Below are 12796 nucleotides of genomic sequence, written 5' to 3'. Positions count from 1 at the left end.
GCACAGCATGGGAGCTGGAAATGAGCCTAGAAATTAGAGGCTAGGTCATCTGCAGTACAGTATTTATATAAAGAAATTTGAACTTGATCTTGAGGGTGAAGAAAGCCACAAGATTTAAAGAAGAGTCATGACTCGATCAGATTTTTGCTCGAGAAAGATTTCTCTGATATTGATGGAAAGAATGGTTTGTGGGAGAGGTAACTGGAAACAGGGAAAGGAGCTAGGAGGCCACGGAGTAATTCAGGCAAAAGATGATGAAGTTACGAATTAAAAGAGAGGCAGAGTAAATGATGGAGGAAGATAAACCAGGTATAATTGATAGAATAATTTAATAACTCTTAGGATTCTGTTTCAAGTACCGGAATGGAGGATGGTACCTTTCTCTAATGCAAAATATGTGTGTGAAGGGAAATATGTGTGTGAAGGGGAAGGAAAGTAAGAAATTCTATTTGAAACTCATTTAGCACATTTGAATTTGGAAAGGCCTTGTCAGCTAGAGGTCCTGACCTTTGGAGGTGTCACCATACAAGCGGTAGGTGATGACTGGTAGGCGATTTACTATATTAGCTCATCATTGAGAAATGTGCAGAGGGAAAGGGGAAGAGGAACTCCAACATATAAGGAGCAGGTTGGAGAAACACAGTCCAAGAAATCAAGGAGAACCATCCAGAGGCTGAGATACAACATGGCTTGGCACAAGTCAGTAAGAGAGAGCCAGAGGGAGAGTGATCACCCGCATCTAATGCTACAGAGGCATGTGTTTGATGTGAGGCACTTAGTAGAGAGGTTGGGACAATGATGAGAACATAGCTAATGAGCCAGAAATGGATAGGAAGTATTCATTTCATAAATATTTACTAAACGCCTTTCTAAGAATAGGCACAGGAAAAAAAAAAAAAAAGAAAAGAAAAAGAGGTAAATTCTATGTTCCTTGACATGAATAAAGAAAAACAATTCAGTTTCTCCATCGACATTCCAGATTCCATCTCTTTCCTTTATCTTATCCAGAATAATCTCAATAGCTCTGGTACTCACAGGTCCATGGTTCTTTATCCACAATCCCAGAATCCAAAAGGCTCTGGAAACTGAATTTTTTTTCCCCCGAATTTGACCTGAACTAACAAAAAACTCTTTTTAGTTTTTATTTCTCTCTCGGTGTGAATATTTATATGTTTTTCAGCAGAAATATTGCTACAGATGATTACAAGTTACTACATTGTACTTCATTTTTGCTTACATAATATATGGTACACGTTCCGTATTCACTTTTTAAAATTTCCTAAAAAATGAATTCCAAAACACACAACCTTAAGGATTTTAGGCGAGAGCTTATGGACACCTAGACTCATAGCATTTTATGAGAACACCTCAGAAAATACACACTTTTTTCTTTCCGGACTAGGCCCTGCTGATGGGAGCCATATATAATATTTATTTTGAATGTGAAACTTCCTGGCAGAAACCAAGTTATTGGACCAAACAACGGTCTATTTACCCCTCTCTATGGCAACTATCACCACCGCGCCAGTGCATTCACTCACGGAGGGCTCAGCAGAGACTGGAGGGTGCTCCTGGGCCTGCAGCGAGATGGCCTGTCCCAGAGCTGACCTCGCTCCCCCGAGCACCCTCTTCTCCTCCTTCGCTCTCCAGCCCGGTCTGCTGGCTCCCTGTTCTCTCCTGCACCTGGCCGGCCTCTGTTTTCTCTTCCATGAACTCTTAGGCTGGGAGAACCTTCCCCTTCTCCTTTGGCAAGCGGGGGGATCATTACCATTTCAGAGCTGGAAAGAAACTCAGAGACAGCATTGAGTTCAACCTCCTTCTTTTATAAATGAGGATACAGAGGCACAGAGAAGTGAAGGGACATGGCCTAGGTGATTTGTGACAAAGCCAGGATACTGATCCAGCCTACTATTTCCCTTTCTCAATTCAAAGGATTCCAACATGAGATGAATGGATGAAGCAGGTTATATACCAGATGTTTTGGTTCGGCTTTATTTGTTGGATTGTTTGTTTTACTATACAGTTTTCCTGAGGAATACCACTCCCCATTTTTATCCCTTTGGTTCAAGCAAAATTCATTCTAATCATAGTTCCATGGGGAGCACAGAACTGAAGTCATGCCGGTCAGGGAATCACATCCTTCAAGCACAGTGATTGGCTCAGAAATGAACTCCTGACTTAATCAGTTGAGAGTTCGGGCACAATTACTGAGAGGGTGGCATGTGCACATGTCTTTAATCCCTCATTGGATTTCAATAGGACCTGGGAGCATGTGGCTTCGAGTTACTTAAAACCTTCTTGCCATCACATGAAACCGAGAGGAAATCAAAGCATAGCGGTGGAAAGACCCAAAGTTCTGATGATGTCGAGTTTCTAAACTCTCCCATCCCTGAAAGCCCCTTCACCTCTGTCTTTTCCAGTCACGAAAAAATAAAACAGTTAATTTCTTCTTTTGCTCAAGCCCACTCTGGGTGTATGATCTGTCATTGGCAAACACGCCTTAACGAATAAAATGAACTTGTATAAAGTCTCTTCAAACAGAGTTTACAATTCGATGATTTTTTCCTAAAGGTCTGGTATTTCTGGAATCTATGAAATTCAAGAACTTGATGAATTGAGGCGAAGTGAGGAAATATGCAGAGTGAAATTCTCGTGTCTCAATAATATGCTACAGTTTCCTATTCTACATAAAAGACACTGTTGCTCATCTTTCCACAGGCTGATTTTCTCATTCTATTGGGGACGTATGACTCCATTAGACTCATTTGAAACTTACACAATCCCAACATTTTATGTTGCAACCTGAACTCCAGCTTCGGGTTTTATTTGTGTTTATAAGATCATAATTTCCTGTTTTTAAGAACTAAGTGCGTTAAAAGGGTTTTTAAATTAGTTATTTTTTAAAGTAAACAAATCTCAAGGGGTTTCTTAAACTTCAAACCACTGTAAAAGAATGATATGGTAATGAGCTACATATAAATGAAATAGAACCTTCCAGATTAAATTTGCCTTCAAATCCACATGCGTTTATAAACCAAAGGGAAATTTTTTGGTTTGTAAAAAAAAAAAAAAAAAAAAAAATTAGAGAATGAATAATATTTAACATGTTGTTTGTCTATGCTAAATTGGGCCATTTTTATTGAATAATTGTTTCATTTGCATATGGAGAGTGCCTTCCCGTGGCCTCCCAAACAGGGTGTTTTCCTAAGTAATGAGTGGAGGAAGGTCTGAGCTGAGTTGAAAGCTCAGACACCACTGTTCAGATGAGGCGAGCCAACACGTACAAGGAAGCTTCAGGTTTAGGAGAAAAGGCCATGGGTTGCTTAAAGACAACAGTAGTTGATTTTGTTCATCTTCTTTTGAAAGGAATATTAAATTCTTTCATTCAGTTTCCAAATCACCCGCTTGCTCATCTCTATCCCAATTTTGACCATGTGCTTCTCCAGCTTTACTCCATACCGCTCTCTTCTTTTGTACTCCTATTTAGCTGTATATCATGCTCCTTTTTCCATCTTGGATTTGGCAAGCTCTTTTGTACCTCAGAATCTTTGCACTAGCCATTCCCTCTGTCTAGAAGATTCTCTTCATGGCTCTTTGCAAACCGAGGTCTCTGAAGGACCTTCCCTGCTCATTCTGTCTCACACAGCCCACACCCCGTTATTCTCTCTCGTATCACCCTGTTACCTTCCTACACAGCTGTTATAATGATTGTATGTATCTTATTTATTTACTTTTTTTTGTCTGTCTCTTCCTTTGAGTACAAGCACCTAAAGTTCAAAGACAATTTTCTTTTTTTTTTGCTACTGTATCTCCAGAGCCTTGAATAGTACCTGCAATATAATATACAAACAATAAATATTTGCGGAATGAATGAGAAAGGCAAGGATAAAATTAGACACTTATGCTTCTTTTCCATCTTTTTTCACCAAGATTTTTCCCCTTCACCTAAAGAATTATTTATAGAGGGGGATGGTTAATGCGCTTAAATATTAGCTATCCCAGCTGGGGTTGGTTGAGAAAAGGCTTTTCCTTGTTTGCTTAGCTTCCATTAATTTTCATTAAGACAAGCAGCATGCCCTGTGACTTCATGATTCACAGCCTAATCTAAAAAGATGGATACAGCATAGTGAATTGCGCTCTGTTTAATGAGCTCTACAAATGTGGAAAACTCAAATATCCAGAATTCTAGGCTCCTAGAATGAGTTCTATAATTCCACCCCCCTGGAACTTTCACTTAGAGATGAACAGGTATTACATATATCCCTACCGCCTCCGCCCCACCCCCCGCAAGGTTTAAGGACAAACACCAGTTTCCCAGAGGAGAAGTGACTCGGTAACGATGGAAAATAGGAAAGAGATCAGGCTAGATATTGTCCATGATGAGATCAATTATTAGAAAAAATATATTAAATAACTTTACATCTAGATGTACTCACAAAATAAGTTCAACGTAAACCATAATACATTATTTCATTTGACTTTATGATAACTCAGAGGACAGACATAATAGGCATTTTACATTCCCAAAGTCCCAAACCAGGAATTTTGATAAGACCACAGAGGAGCTACTTAGAGACCAAAGCACTAATCTGGAAGCCAAGTGAAAAGAAAGGCCTAGGAAAAAGGGATAATAAGCGGCTTTTCTTGACTTTTCTCATATATTTCCAAGTATATAAATCCATAACATGTGGATAAAATTTATACCAGGTTTCATGGGTGATGTAAGAGTATATAAAGCAAATATCTCCTGACCAAGAGTCGTCAACCTAGTTGGTGAAATCAGGCGCACACGCATAAGATGGTTTTACAACAACACATAGCATAACTGCATACTGTAAAAAGAGATTCAGATTATTGGCGCTAAAGCAGTTTCGGAGATATGGGGGAGAAGGGCACCAGCCCTGGGCTAGAGTAAAAAATGAAAACGCTCCTTGGAGAAGATGGAGATTCAGCTCAGCAGAGTCAGCTGGGACACAAAGGTTTGCGGGGTAAAGCCTCAGCGCACACAAACGCAGTGACAAGAGGGATATTAGGCCATGCTTCAGGAAAGGAACTGACTTAGACAAAGGATCTACATGGATGGAGAAGAAATGGGTTACAGGACCTTGAAGCCAAGCTACAGAGGCCGAGCCATCATCAGAGGCAAACGTATTCAGCAGAGGAAGGAGAAAGTGAGAAAAAGGAAAAGATGTTGATAAGAGATGGAGAAAGAGATAAAGAAGGGAAGAGGAAAGGAGAGAGAGAAAACAAAGAGGTGTTTATGGAGTGTAAAGTTGATTTCTTTTTAAAGCCATCTTTCTTCAAAGACACCAAATTTTCTAAACCAAAAACACCAGGATAAGTGACTGACCAGTTTTAGGAAATCCCGGGTACACAGCTACTATGTCCATAGGTCACACTGCTTATGTGGATAGCCTTCAAGGCACGTGTTTTTAGATTAAAGCCTAGTGAAGTCTTTTGCTGTCATTATTGTTTTTCTGGATACATGCATCCTTCAAGCAACTATGACTTAAGCACATTTCCAATAAATGAGGCTCTTCTTGGAGACACCCGCCTGGTCTCTGGGCATTAAGGGAATGAGAAGTGAGAAACTGGGAAGTCGGGAATAAGGTTAAGGCCACCTGATTTGGCAGAATGGAGAACAGAACATGGGAAGTAGACCTGGGAAATCTCCTCATGCTACCGAGATGAAAAGCTTGGTTGACAGGAAAAGAGGAACAATTATTGAGGACCTCACAGGCTGGGTGCTGCGTGCTCTAAACAATTTGCTTTTGAAAGTCTTAGAAAAATCCAATGAGGAATTTTTATAACCCCTATTTTACAAATGCAGGAAAAATCATTAAGTAATCGTCTAAGATCACATGTTAAATGGTAAATCCAGTTTGATTATTCTTATTTGAGGACCCCATTCCCTTCCGTTCACCTTTCACTGCCATCATCTTGTTCAACCCACTATCAGCTCTTGCCAGGATTTCTACCACTGCCCACCAAACAACACCCCTGGTTCCAATCTTGTCCCCCTGCCATCTATTCTCTATACTGAGCCAGAGTGAGATTGTCAAACTAGAAATCAGATCAATTCACTCTGCTTCCGAAACCCTTCAAAGACGATCTATTTCCCTCTGGACTAAAAGGCCAGTCTCCTTAGCATTGGCTATAAGTGGGTCAACCATACAATGTATCACCCAACCATAAAATATATCATCTTTTAAGAGTGAAGGGAGAGACTATTAAAATTAATCTGGGGCAACAAGCATGAACCAGGACCTTCTTGTACTCTTGCTGTCCTAAGCTACTGGAAATCTCCTCTACATCAAGTTTTTTCACTTCTGGGTTCTTGGCAGATCTTTTCTTATCATCTCAACTTCTTTACCAATTTTTCTTCACCCAGATAAATCCTACTATCCTTTTGAACCTAGATTAAAGGTTACTTTCTCTGAGAGATTTAACAAACATATTGAATAGACAGATGAGTTTACTGGTAAATGAAAGAACAAATAAATAAAAGATATTTTCCAAACTTATAAACCACTAGTGCGATTCTGTCTTGCATCCTTCAAGGTAATGATTTCCTATCCTGGCTATGCATCTGATCACTAAGTTGGGATAACAGATATTGGAACTAAAAAAGTCTGTATAATTTTAGCACAATTGCTGAGTAATTCTTCTGCAATCCTAGTCCAGGTGGTCTAGATTTAAGAAACTACATCTCTGCAATGATCACCTTATATATTTTCTTCATTCCAATACACTTTGTTCTGGTGGAGAGAAATATTAACCCTCTATTTGAATATTAGGAGGTATTTGCCTTGGAATTAATTAGGTGGCAATATCTGTAGTCCCAGAATCCTTGGTATACTAATGCAATTTTCTTAGAAGAGTTCAGTATACCCAGATGATATGAAATGAACAGAGGTAGGTCTATTCAGATACATATCCTAGGAGTCTACTCTGGATATTTATCTCTTTGATCTGGAGCTAGCTTCTATTGGCTCACTCCTATGGTCAACATTTTTAAGATAAATACAATTTCTTAGGATAAGCTAGCAAGCAGGAATAAGAAGAAGGCAAGAGTTCTCTTCGTGGAATACATTGCTGACTATTTTTTTAATTGCCACATTTCCTATCTTAAGCAATTGAAAAATATTGACTCTACTGAAAAGTTTTAAATTTATGGCAGGTTACTGGGGATTTTTCAGTGTAGCCTGATCCAACTATTCCGTTTGAAGTGGTGCCTACAGTACAGTGCACTTCACCAAAGAGGAGAAAAGAAAAATAGCCTGTCTCCTTGAGAACAAGAACAAATGTCTTGCAAACATGAGGAACTGAGGAACCGAGTTGTTCAGAGCTAGTGATTGGCAAGTCCACGCCTCGTTCAACCACAGCCAGGAAACAAGATGGGCAAAGACCTCTCTGTTGACTTCTAGGTATCATTACCCTCTGATCTATCAGCCTGCAAGATAAGAAATCTCAAAAAAGGGTTAGAAGGCTAAATGAAGGCAGGAAATGAAGGTCAGAAGACAGGCTCCACCACCCATCCTGCTGACAGTTTGTTGTAAGTGTTGGATGAAACACTCAAGTTCTGAACTCAGTATCTGAGCCCTTCATAAAAATAAGTCTTATAATTATTTGCCCAACATGCCAGACCTAATTACCACAATTTAGTGCCATAAAATGTTTTGCATTCCTTGGTGAAAGCTGCTATATAAAAGGTCAAGATACCAGCCTGGGCTTGTTTTGTTCTCCGGCTTAAAATTTTAAGATTAAAATTTTTACGTTAATATTTTTTTAAACATCTCTCATACAGGCTAAGAGAAAAGCTTTGGTGATTTCACCCATACTCACTCAGATGTATGAATGAGGATAACGATAGGCTTTGTATCTCCACATAGTAGGGAAATGGTTGTATATAAAGCAGGAGAGCCTCTCTGTAGAATAAATTAGAGGACGATGGAAAAAATGAAGAGCTGTATGTACATCAGGGAAGTAAAAAGCATGGGTGACAGTGAGAAAAACAAGATGACTCTATTTAAGTGGAAAATCTAGACTAGGAAAGAGAAAATCTCTGAAGCAGAGATTCTGAAAAATATATAAGTATTTGAAGTTTGCAGGCAAAAAGACCTTATTCATCAGTCCAATTAAAAAGTTTTATTAAGCACATATTTTTTAAACTTTTCATTTTGAAATAATTTCAAATTTACAAAATAGTGGTAAAAATAGTAGAGCAAGTTCCCATATACTGTTCACCCAGCTTCCCCTAACATTAATATCTTATATAACAAGTAGTATGATTACTTAAGCCAGGAAATTAACATTTATCCAATTTTATTAACAAGCCTACAGTTTTTATTCAAATTTCCTCAAATTTACCACTGTGTCCAATTATGATTCTATATTGAATATTGTTGTCATGTTTCAAACTTCTCCAATCTGACAGTTTGAGTCTTTCTTTTCTTTTATTACCTTGTCACTTTCAAAGAGTATTCATCATTTATTTTGCAGAATCTCCTTCAGTTTGAGTTTGGTTGATATTTCCTCCTGTTAGACATCAGAGATTGAGGACATTTGTTTTGGACAAGAATACCATGGAAGCGAGGCTGTGCCCTTCTCAGCGCATCACATCGGGGGGACATTATGTTGATATATCTGATTACTGGGAATGTAAACTTTAATCACTTGGTTACCATGGTGTCTGTCAGGATTCCTCACTACAAAGTTACTTTTTTTCACGAGTAGATTATGAAGAAAGACTGTGACCTAATGCAGATATCCTTTTGTTTAAAGGAAAAAAAAGAAAAACAACTATGTTTTTGGAGCGGTCTTAGGGTCAAAGCAAAATCAGGTTTTCGTATACACCTCCCCCTGACACGTGCCTCCCCCACTGTCAACATCCCCCTCCCCTCGCAGAGTGTTACACTTGTCATAATCGATGAACCTACACTGACACATCACTATCACCCAAAGTCCATAGCTTACATTAGGGTCCACTCTCGGCCTTACAGATTCTATAGGTTTGGACAAATACAGAATGACAAGTATTTATCATTGTGGTGCCACACAGAGTCGTTTCACTGCCCTAAAAATCCACCGTGCTCCACTGCTCACCCCTCCCCTGCCACACCTCCTGGCAATACCTCCTGGTGTGTAATAGTATCGCATTGCTTTAATTTTCATTTTCCTAATGATATCATTTTCATCATATACTTTTGCCCACTAATTTCAGCATTTATTAAGTGTTCTTATCTGCCAAATCATTGCTGTCACTTTTGCCTAACGATAATTTTTGCAGTTCCCTCATTTCTTCAAATTTAATAATTGGTATTATGCTCCAAGGAAGAGTATGATATTATTTCAGCAAAGCTTAAGAAAATGACTTTCTGAGACAAAAAGTTTATACTTTATAGCAAGAGTCTCATTCTAGCTCCATGGGAAGAAACTTCTTTCAACCAAAGATAGTATTTTCAAACTCTCCTGATACTTGGTATAAATACAATTCATTGCGCCCACTGAGAAGATAAATGAAAGTTTTGTTTAAATGGGCACATGCCACACAGTCTAAAACAGCAATTTAATGATAAAATTTAAATTATCATTTAAATTTAGGTCCTTGTTTATCTAAAAATTTAGCGAATAATCATGAATTCCATATTCAGTGCTAGGTACTGTGCTAAGCCCTGGAGAAATGGTGGTTACTAATACAGACGAGCTCCCTGACTTCATGGAGTTTTCAATCTAGTAGAGAAGGTAAATGATAATACAATTAATTGAAACTGCAATGAGTCCGTAAATGAAGAATGGACCTAACCCATTCTGGATGGGTAACTGGTCTGATCTACAAGGCTGTCTCAGGGAATAAAAAGCTGGAAGAGCTGAGAAGGATGTTGGTATATAAAGCTAAATAAGGGTGTAAGGAATTAAGAAGTCATGAGGCTGAAGAAATTATGAAGGGGAAAATCTTACAGGCCACTCGGGATATATTAGAACTGTTAATATTGACCAGATGAGCAATGAAAAGTCACTTCAGAGCCTTTAACAGAGGTGCGACATATTCGTATTTGTGATTTCTAAAGACAACACTGGCCAGCTGTGTGCAGACGGGGTTACAAGATGGGTTCCTAGAAACAGTGACCCAGGACTCATTCTAGCTCATCTCGTCTCCCCTGTATACATCTGTCCTTCAGGTATCTCACCTAGAACCACAGTTGCAAATCCCATCTATATGCTAGTGGCTCTAAAATTGCACCTCCAACTCAGAACCTACTGGGCTCCAACTCGTACACCTGCCTATGCAACTTATCGTCTCTATCTGATTGGTGCTCAAGCAAAGCTCTTAATTTCCCACATTCCAAAATAAACATATTATTTAAAAAGGCACTACTAGTTGTTTAAGCTAAAGGAAGAGAAGTCATTCTTTATTGTTCTCTTTCCTGCACCCTGCCCCACCCCTCATTCTAATTCATAAACAAATTGGCTCCATTTTACCTTCTAAGAGCATTTCAAAGCTACTTTTCTCCATTTCAACTGCCACCACTCTAATCTAAGTGATAATCACCACTCATCTGACTTCCGCATACTCCTGACCATTTCTAATATTTTCTTTATATACCAGCCAGAATAAACATTTAAAAACCTAAACCAGATCCTGTCTAAAAGCTTTCAACAATATTCTTCTGCACCTAGAATAATTCGAAATTCCTTACCCTGGTCTTCAAGACCCCAAATGTCTCACCCCTGTCTACTCCTATAAATTTATATGATTTTTCCTCTCACTTTTCTCTGACCACCCACCCCTCTTTTATTTTTATTTATTTTTATCTTTTGGGAGAGGCAACCCTTGGTTGACCTCACAGATTGCAAGGACCTCGTCAGTTTACATTCCCTTGTTTTTCTAATTTGTATGCCTACAGCACCTGGTCTTCCGAGGTGGTTTCCTATCCAAGTACCAACCAGGCTCGACCCTGCTTAGCATTCGAGATCAGACGGGATCGGGCTTGTTCAGGGTGGTATGGCCGTAGACCCTGCCCCTCTTTTAAATTTCTAGAACCCCTAAAGTCCGTCTTTCCTCTTGGTTTCCAGAGTTTGCTCCCTGCCTGTGATGTTCTTTCGGTCTTTGCCCGTGGTTTCCGTCTCCTTCTCATACCATTTCTTCCCGTCGCCCTAAATGCACTCACTTTACTCTTTGCGTTTCCTTCTTAACGTGATCAATCAAAGGTTTCAATTAGTTTCCTTTTGAGAAACTATTTTCTGATTCATAGAATGTAAGCACCATTTATCAATTCCACAAATATTTTCTAAGTTCATACTGTTTCTGATATTTTTCAGGGCACTAGAATACAGCAGTGATCTATGTCCCACCTTTTTGGAGATTACATTTGATTTTAGGTCGTCAGTCAACCAGTATCAGAGTGTGACAGGAAAATTCCATTATAATTCCAAATACAACAGATAACAAGGCCTGAATCAGGACGGAAATTGTTCATCTTGCTTAGATTGCTAAGATTCTTTGATAAATCTCTAATGTAAATTTCAGCAATAATCAAAAGGGCTCCAGTGGGCAAAGAATCACCAACGTGGAGACACTGAACATCTGTGGGCATGTTTACATCTTTTATTCTGCTTTTAATCCATAAGATGACGGTGACATTCACCTGTTTTCTTTAGTCATTCTTCCTGTGCATTTATGTAGGTGTCTCCATCTGGAACTTTATTTCAAACCTGCTTTGAATGCCGGCCAGAATTTGCAGAACACTGTGAATCTCTTTTACAGCAAGCTCACAGAGAATGGCGTCCGGGTAGGGAGGGAGAGCTACCAGGGCTTCCACCCAAGTGGAACCCAAACCCACCGAAGGCCCCAGAGGACAAATGAGAAATGCAATAAGAGTGGACACGCAATGAACACAACACGACCTAGCACCACAAATGAGATAGAAACTCACATCTTGTTTAACTAGATGAAAGGACAGAACTTTCTAATTTTATGAAGCTATTCACTACAAATTACCTGTTTATAGAGTTGACCTATATTAAAAAATTCTACTTTAGAAGACCAAAAAGTTACATTGTGTCACACTGAACCCTAGAATCGTAGACTCATTACAGCATAAAGTATCACAGATGGTGACATCCCAAAATCAAAAGCATGAATTCCCCACACAATGTGCGTGACGAGCTTCCTCTAGATCATGTTCATATGCCTATTGTGCCAAATACTCATTGCTTTTTCAATTAGACATTTAAGACTGTTAAAAACAAACAAACAAAAAACCTCTTTCTTGTGAAAGTCAAGTGTCTCTAATCTTTAATATAAATATTTTTGATATCAATTTTCATTAATGCAAGAACAAAATGACTTGAGCCTCTATCTTTTATACTTGGAAGGTTTAGTTTTCCTCTGATACCCCGTGGTCTCCTGGACCCCGCTCATCCTGGATTCCTGCTCACATCGAATACATCTTCCAGATACTTTTGCCTTATATCCACTTCTAACATCATTGTGCCTCAGGTGCTGATGGCATTGCTCACAGTTTGTTCCCCAAAGCACCAACTACTAAAAACTGTTTATGAAAATTTTTATTGCACATTGAAAGGGTCAAAGAAAGAGAGCAATTATTAGACATCACAATTTTGAAGACATCTGTTCATCTTTAATACTGGGATTTAATTTCTTATTGGCTATTCTTCTCTTTAGCCTCTGGTCTAACACAATCTGTCTCATCCAGTCTAAAAGACCCTTTTTCTTCTCTCTCTCTCTCTCTCTCTCTCTCTCTCTATCTCTCTCTTTCTTCCAATCTATAAC

At 38.9% G+C, this 12796-nt stretch overlaps 1 pseudogene; it reads right to left on the bottom strand.

The window, feature by feature from the left end:
* Positions 1–10898: 10898 nt before the first annotated feature.
* On the bottom strand, positions 10899–11017 carry LOC112483599 (annotated as a pseudogene).
* Between the last annotated feature and the right edge of the window lie 1779 nt (positions 11018–12796).

Source organism: Pteropus alecto, unplaced genomic scaffold (genome assembly GCF_000325575.1).
Source record: "Pteropus alecto unplaced genomic scaffold, ASM32557v1 scaffold164, whole genome shotgun sequence".
Lineage (NCBI taxonomy): Eukaryota > Metazoa > Chordata > Mammalia > Chiroptera > Pteropodidae > Pteropus > Pteropus alecto.
The sequence above is the reverse complement of the archived record's forward strand: the minus strand, read 5'-3'. Positions and strand labels throughout refer to the sequence as shown.